This window comes from Zonotrichia leucophrys, chromosome 13 (genome assembly GCF_028769735.1).
Source record: "Zonotrichia leucophrys gambelii isolate GWCS_2022_RI chromosome 13, RI_Zleu_2.0, whole genome shotgun sequence".
Taxonomy (NCBI): domain Eukaryota; kingdom Metazoa; phylum Chordata; class Aves; order Passeriformes; family Passerellidae; genus Zonotrichia; species Zonotrichia leucophrys.
The window spans coordinates 16,658,421-16,665,989 of record NC_088183.1 but is presented as its reverse complement, the minus strand read 5'-3'; the positions used below and the strand labels follow the sequence as shown (position 1 = coordinate 16,665,989).

General features: G+C 52.8%; 1 long non-coding RNA gene across 4 annotated transcripts; it reads left to right on the top strand.

Moving 5' to 3' along the window:
* Positions 1 to 836: 836 nt before the first annotated feature.
* Positions 837 to 4,968, top strand: LOC135453715 (uncharacterized). 4 transcript variants are annotated; one of them, XR_010441930.1, is made up of 4 exons: positions 837 to 955; positions 1,080 to 1,264; positions 2,963 to 3,035; positions 4,736 to 4,968. It is a non-coding gene; the product is annotated as an uncharacterized LOC135453715 (long non-coding RNA). The 4 variants fall into 4 exon arrangements; XR_010441931.1 differs by having other exon boundaries at positions 2,607 to 3,035; XR_010441928.1 differs by lacking the exon at positions 4,736 to 4,968 and having other exon boundaries at positions 2,963 to 4,505.
* Positions 4,969 to 7,569: the final 2,601 nt, after the last annotated feature.

Sequence of the window (7,569 nt, the reverse complement as noted above, 5' to 3'; positions counted from 1 at the left end):
CTGGAGGAGCCCAGCTTCATTCCCTGTGTCTGGGAACGTTCCAGCAGCTCCAGGGATGAGAAAACCCCCAAAAGGAGCCGGTAAAGCATTGAGAGAAACAAAAAACCTTCGAGCAGAAGATGCTGCGGGAGCTGCTTTGCCCTCTCAGGGGGAGGGGAGAGCTGAGTTGATTGGGGTGGAAAATTCCCGAGATTTGCAAGTCAAAGAGAGACAAATGAGTTGTAAGAGGTTGATGCTTTTCTGGGTCAGGGGCTTTATCCAGCGACAAATTCCCTGCTTGTTCCCAGGATGAGGAAATTTGGGGGTTGCTACCTGAGCTGATGAGGTTTCCTAGCTCGAAGTGTGGCCTGGGAATGCCTGGAAATGCTGGGATGGGAGAAGTTTTAGTCCAAGGGTGACACCCACATGGAGGGTAACCTCACATCTCGAATTCTGTGTAATTCCATGTGTAACAAAGCAATGATTTAATGTCTCACACATCTAATGAAAATAATTTGAATTTAATGCAAAAATGAGGAAGAGATAGATGGCCATTTTGATCCCTGATCCTGAGCCTGGAATTCTGTTCCTAAATTCCCCAGCCTCATTTTCACTTCCTTGTGGTTTTTTTTTTTCTTTTCCCTGCTCCTCTATTTGCAATTTCAGTCAGCCGAGCGAGCCTTGCCACGCATTGAGACATCCCTTTAACTCCCTTTCCTGGATGTAATTTCTCGGAATTTTTGTGAAATCCATCTGCATGGATCCCAGTGCATACAAATCCAATGACACCATTCTAATCAGCCTTAAATGCTGCAGCAGCCCGCTCCCATTTAAGCTAATAGCTCCCAGCAGGCAAAGGTTGTTATCCTTTATGGACCAGCCCTCTGGGGAGCCACAGGGAACAGCTTGGAACAACAGGGAATGCATTTGGAAGTTGCCAAACTTTACTTACTGCCTCGCAGGGCTTCGGGATTTGGTGATTTTTAATTTTTTTACTTTTTTTTCCCTCCTTCCCTATACGCACAGCAAAGGTTTCTGAGCCTTGATGTGCTCGTCTAAAACAGGAATTTCAGTTTGTAATCGCTCTCTCAAATTCCCAGGATTATTGGCTCTCACCTGCGTGGGCATCTGGAAGATTTTGGATTATCTGTTTTTTAACAGAGGAGAAAACTCGAGGGAGCTCCAGCCTGAGAAATCCCAGCGAGTTCTGGGGATTAACACGTGGCCTTCCAGGCGGGGATGTTGGAGGCAAAATCCTTGGGAAATGCCAGAGCTCTGCTAACAGGTTTGTAAATGGAGGTGCTTTGGTTTAAAAGGGGATATTTATTAGGTGTGCCGGTGGAAGGAAAACAAGCACAGATGGGGGATAAATCTCCCTGAGTAGCAGTGCAGCACTCCCGGATCGTTCAATAAGCAGATTTTAGCACCTTCAGGTTTCCCCAGCAGCTCTGGGGGTGGGACAGGAGCCTCACCCAGCACGGGAGGAGCGGCCCGTCCAGCTCCTGTCCACCACGGCCTCTTCCAGCAGCTCGGAATTCTCCAGGCTCTATCTCTGAGGTTTCCTCACATTGGTCTCTGCTCAAAGGGTGGGTCTGTACTGAGGAGAGGGGTTTGGATGAAAGGAAAGTATTTCACAGAATTCCAGAATCATTGAGGCTGGAAAGCCCTCCAGGATCATCGAGTCCAAGCTGTGCGGGTTCCCCACCTTGTCCCCAGCCCAGAGCTCTCAGTGCCACCTCCAGCCCTTCCTGGGACACTTCCAGGGATGGGGACCCCAAACCCCCCCGGGCAGCCCCTCCCAATCCCTGAGCCCCCTTTCCATGGGGAAATTCCTGCTGTGCCCACCCTGAGCCTGTAGGCAATTTCCTCTTGTCCCTTGTTCCCTGGGAGCAGAGCCTGATTCCAACCTGGCTCCTCCCTCCTGGAGAAGGCTCCCCCTGAGCCTCCTTTTCTCCAGGCTGAGCCCCTTTCCCAGCCCCTCTGATCTGAAGCCAGGCTGGGAGAGCTGGGGGTGCTCACCTGGACAGGAGAAGGCTCCTGGGAGAGCTCAGAGCCAGGCCAGGGCCTGAAGGGGCTCCAGGAGAGCTGGAGAGGGACTGGGGACAAGGGATGGAGGGACAGGACACAGGGAATGGCTCCCACTGCCAGAGGGCAGGGATGGATGGGATATTGGGAATTAGGAATTGTTCCCTGTGAGGGTGGGCAGGCCCTGGCACAGGGTGCCCAGAGCAGCTGGGGCTGCCCCTGGATCCCTGGCAGTGCCCAAGGCCAGGTTGGACATTGGGGATGGAGCAGCCTGGGACAGTGTGAGGTGTCCCTGCCATGGCAGGGGTGGCACTGGGTGATTTTTAAGGACCATTCCAACCCAACCCAGTCCATGATACTCTGGGGATCCTTTGGGATTGTGATTTGCTCTCCATTCCTCCTGGGAGAGCCGGGCCTGGGCTGGAATCCTGGCACACAATCCATGAACCATCCCTCACATCCTGCTCCAGCCTGATTGTTTGGGATGGGCCCTTGTCTTCTGTACTCCTCACTGTACAAATCTGCTGCTGGGGATGGAATTATTCATCTCCCTGGCCCAGAGAGCATTAATGGGACACAAATAATGGGCTGATTTTCCACAGCACTCCTGAAGATGAATGGCCTTCCTAATCCTTATTTTATCTGGGAAGAGTTGAAGCGTAGTGAATTGAAGGTCTGAAGATCCCTCTCTGTGCACTCCCAGGCCTTGCTTAGCATTCTATGGGCAGATTCCTGAAGATTGGATGAGCTGATCCCCCCTTGCAGTGGCAGCTGTGGGATGTGCAATCTCCAGGGGTGCAGCCAGGGCCCCTCAGGAGAGCCTGGAGATGGTGCCAGTGACTTCTCTGGAGCTCTGGATGTCGCTGCCAGCTTCCCCTCAAACAGCCAGGGAAGAGAGGGAAGGAGAGATGGGAAGAGCTGAACCATGCACAGAACATTCCCTGAATCCTCCCTGCAGGTGCTGCTGGTTGATTTTTATGTTCCCTGGGTTCCCTGTGGATGGGCTGCTCCAGCCTCAGCCATGATCCCAGGTAAGGAGATCTCCTGAGGAGCTGTGGCTGTCCCAGAAATGGGAAAATGTTCAACCCAGGAAGAGGAGGACAGTGCTGACAGCTTTTCTGGATTTATGGCACAGCAGCAGGTCCTTCTTGGTCCTGAAAGGAGACAGATCTCAATTGTTTAGGGTCAAAATCTCAATTGTTTAAGATCAGCAAATCCAAGCATTAAAGGGATGTAGGTGTGGAATGTTCCTGGGTGGGGTTTAATGGTGAGGGTATGGAATTCCCACAGGGATCAGCCAGGTTGTGCCATGGGATGGGGTTGGATCTCTGCCCACTGCGTGCCCTGGTAGATCTTCTCCCAAAAAACCAAAGGTGATCGACAGGATGCTGGACCTGGATCAGCTGAGCCAGAGCAGTTCTTCCCTAAAATCCTCTCTGGTTTCTCTTCTGCTTGTGTGGAGGTGGAAACTCTCCTGGGGGTCCTTTTCCTCTAGAGGTCACTCTCCAAGGTTATTCCCCTGCTCCTGGAGACACTCCTATGTTCTCTGGCCATCTCCTTACCCCCAAGGCTGGCCTTCTTGGCCCCCAAATTTCTGCTCCAAAAGAAGCTCCAAACCTCTCCTAGACTTCATTTTTTGAGGCCAGAGGCTCCTTTTCCATATATCCACACATAGTTTCTCCCTCTATGCCATCCAGTTCTGCCCTCCAGACTCCCAGACTTCCCTTGTGCTTTTCCCAAGGGAGTGTTGGACTCTCCAGGAGGTGGAGCAGCCCCGGATGAAATGTCCATCTTCTGGTGGCACTTCCAGCTCCCTGAAGGGGCCTGGGAGCAGGGAGGGACCTCCCAAAGGCCCAACAGTTCCAAGCTCATGGAATGTCCTCCTCCCTGCCACCAATCCATACAAACCTGGCCATATTTCAACCTCCTGTGCCCACCTCAACTCTATGGCTTTATTTTCACCACAGGCTCTTTGTTCCTGGATGCTCTGGAAAGGGAATTAGTGCCTAATCCTTCTATATGTGACTCCATGCTTTGCATATCATCCTTGTGTCCCTTGTCCCCAACATCTTCTCTTTTGTGACGAGCTGAGCTCGTGTCTGAACTCTCTTCCCTGATCCTAGAAGGTTTTTTCCTCCCATCCTGGGAGATTACAACTAATTCAGTGCCCAGCCATGCATGCCAAAATTTAAATAATAAATCATCTCTCCCTGCCAGCAAACACCCCTGGACACGAAGGCAAAGCCCCACTCCTTCCCTGGAAAATGGGGCTCAGCCTCAGCCTGAAAATTCGGGGAATTGTGGATTGGGGGTGCTGCCCACCTGCCTGCACATCCCCCCTCCCTGCCCCGCCTGCCTTGGCTCTGCTCTGAAGGAAATGATTGCATTGGGATCCTCCAAATGCCAGGGAAGGGAGCAGGGGAGCCCAGAGGAGCCAGTGTGGGGCGGGGATGGAAGGGAAGACACGGCAGAAAATGAGAGCAGGGAACAGAACCTGGGGTGCAGGAGGATGAGAGTGGGTGTGTGACCCACGTGCCAGTGTGCTAAATTCCCCTCTCCACCACCCTAAAAGGGTTTTATCCTTTAACCAACACCGTGGTGAGAGGTTTATTCAAGTAGAAAATTTTTAATTGCATTCTCTTGTAGTCAAATATTAATGGAAGGACCTTGTACAAATAAAAGTGAATAATGCAACAGCTTAGCTGACAACATTGTTTCACATTCATTGCAGATTGTGAACCTTCATTAAAATGGATTATTTTTGCTTTGGAGATTTAACCAGCAACATGACTTTCCCCTCTCGCTGGCCCTGTTCTGCCTGAGCCCACAGAGAGCCCGGGCCAAGGAGGAGCTTGCAAAATTAATTCCGAAAGAAGAGGCTGAAACTTCCAGGACGTGAATTCTCCTCATCCCCTCGGCTCAAAGGAGAGCTCAGCACAGAAATCATCAGACAAGGGGTTGGAGCAGACCCCTGCCATGGAGGAGGGCTCGGGGGGGGCTGGGCAAGGCTTAGGAAAGGCAGAGAAGGATCTAAGACAGGGAATGATTTAAGCAGTTATCTATTGGAAAGGAATCTGAGGGGATCCCAACCCAAGGGGGCCAGAGGGGGGGGCCTTTGCTTTAAGACAACAACTCCACCAGCTGGGAGGGTCAGCTGTTCCCTCTGAGCCAGCCAGGACAGTCTGAGGGGCCTGAGGGCAGCTCTGGCTCAGCCCAGCCCAGAGCAATCCTGGTCAGAGAATCCCAGAATGGTTTGGGTTGAGAGGGAACTTAAACCTCATCCCATTCATGATGCCATGGCAGGGACACCTCCCACTGTCCCAATGTCCAGCCTGGCCTTGGGCACTGCCAGGGATCCAGGGGCAGCCACAGCTGCTCTGGGCACCCTGTGCCAGGGCCTGCCCACCCTCACAGGGAACAATTCCTCATTCCCAATATCCCATCCATCCCTGTCCCTGGCAGTGGGAGCCATTCCCTGTGTCCTGTCCCTCCGTCCCTTTTCAATTGTCTCCCTCTTCCTGGGGCTCCTTCAGGCCCTGCAAGGCCACCCTGAGCTCCCCCCAAAGCTTCTCCTGTGCGGGTGAACAATGGCAGCTGTGCCAGCCTTTCCTCCCAGCAGAGCTGCTCCATCCCTGGGATCATCCTGGAGCCTCCTCTGGCCTGGCTCCAGCTGCTCCAGGTCCCTCCTGTGCCCTGCTTGTCCAGCAGCCCCATCCCAGCTCCATGAGTGTCACCACCGAACGTCCCAGGCAACTCCAGCAAAGCCCCTGTGCAGGCAGGGATCCAATACCCACAGGAGATACTTAAATCTGTCCAGGATTTTGCCCCAAGCCATGGTAGCTCCCTCACATGAGAAGCAGGAGGCAGGAGACTCCAGTGAGGAGCAGGAGTGCAGCTGTGCTGTCCCAAGGCTGTGCTTTCCTCCTGAGAATGTGAGAGGGAATAAACCCAGGCACTGAGCTGGCCTCAGCATTGCAGTGTTTGGGGACACAAAGGAGCTCCACCAATTTTCCCCTGAATCCCCTTCTCCTCACTCATCTGCATATTGCTTGGCTGGGAGGTGGAACTGGTTCCCAATCTTCCCAGCCACGTTTTCCTATGCCTAACCCGGGATTAATTGGGATTGGAGCTGCGGCTGTGGGGAGGCTCTGATGTCCTCCAGTACAGTTTGACTCCCGAGTTCCTTGGCAATTCTAATTCCTCGTTCACATTTTGAACAGCAATTCCTTGTTATTTTTAGTCCTAAAACATTATGAACATAGAGGAAACGAGACACCTACAGAAGTTGCCCCTGTGCAAAATTATGAATGATTCAAAAGTGCTGTCGCAATTGCCAAGCTCTCCTGTTCTAAAAAGCTTTGTAATATTCACAGTATGGGCTTGGCTGGCTCCTGAGCAGTGCAAAACACCCAGCAGAAATTAATTGTCGAGCCCTGAATTTACCCTCAGGGAATCAAAGATAAAAGCACTGAGATTGAGGGGTGATAGGGAACCCCACCCTCCACCTCGTGCAAAGGGAAACTGCTCCTGCCTCAGTTTTCCCTGCTCCAGCATCGCCCTGGGGATGGGAAAGAGGGAATATCAGCAGGGGGATCCCTGAAAGCAGCTTTAGGGGTTGGATCAATTAATTCGCCGCTGGTATCTCGTGGTGCAGGTGTTCAGTGTCCCCGTGGAAGTCACTGTGGGGCCACTCGTTGTCACTGCGAGCCGTGGGGTGACCGGGGGATTTAAGTTTGTACAATGGCCTCACTGTCGAGGCGGAGAGCCCCTGACACGGCAGCACTTATAGTCCATAAAGCAGCAATTATCCCTGTTATTAGATCATCCCATTTCCAGCCGGAATCCTTCGCCTGTGGAGCATGCAAAGCGAGCCGTGCCTCTCCCAGTGCCGGGCTAATCTGTGCTAATCCATTATGTAAATCACCCGGACAATAACCAGAGACAAACGTTCCATGTCTTCCAAGCATCCGGCCCTCCTTAATGAAATCTGACCCACAAACGCGCTGGTTTGGGCTGCAGGGTGCTGGGAGAGCTGGGTGGGAAGAACATCTGCACTTGGCAATTTGGAGGCGCAGTTTGGAGCCCTGGGGCACCTCCTGAGCTCAGCCTTTTCATGGGGCTGCGGCTGAACTGGTCCATGAACATTCCGTGGCCCTTTGAAACGGGACCCCTGCCCCCAAAGCAGGTCATTTTGGAGCAGCTGCTGCCGCCTGGGGCAGTGCTCTGCACATGGAGTCGCTCCAAAATGCAGCTTTTGTGACCAGGACCTTGGGGAATCTCAGGGACAGTAAAACTCCCCTAGGTCAGGAGAGAGAGTGTGTATTTTTCTTACTTAAAGGATCACCATGATGGTGACATTTCCGTGCGACAGCAGTGGGGCACTGGATGAGATCCCAAAGGGCAGCAGAGCATGCAGGGGATGGAATTCCTGACCTCAGGAACAGCAGGTTCATGCTGGAGAGCTTCTCCTGCATACCCATCCTGCCCCTGAACACTGAAGGTGCCCAGGTGACTCTGAAGTGTCACTAAGGAGCTCTGCCCACGCTGCTGGCTGTTGTTCTTGTA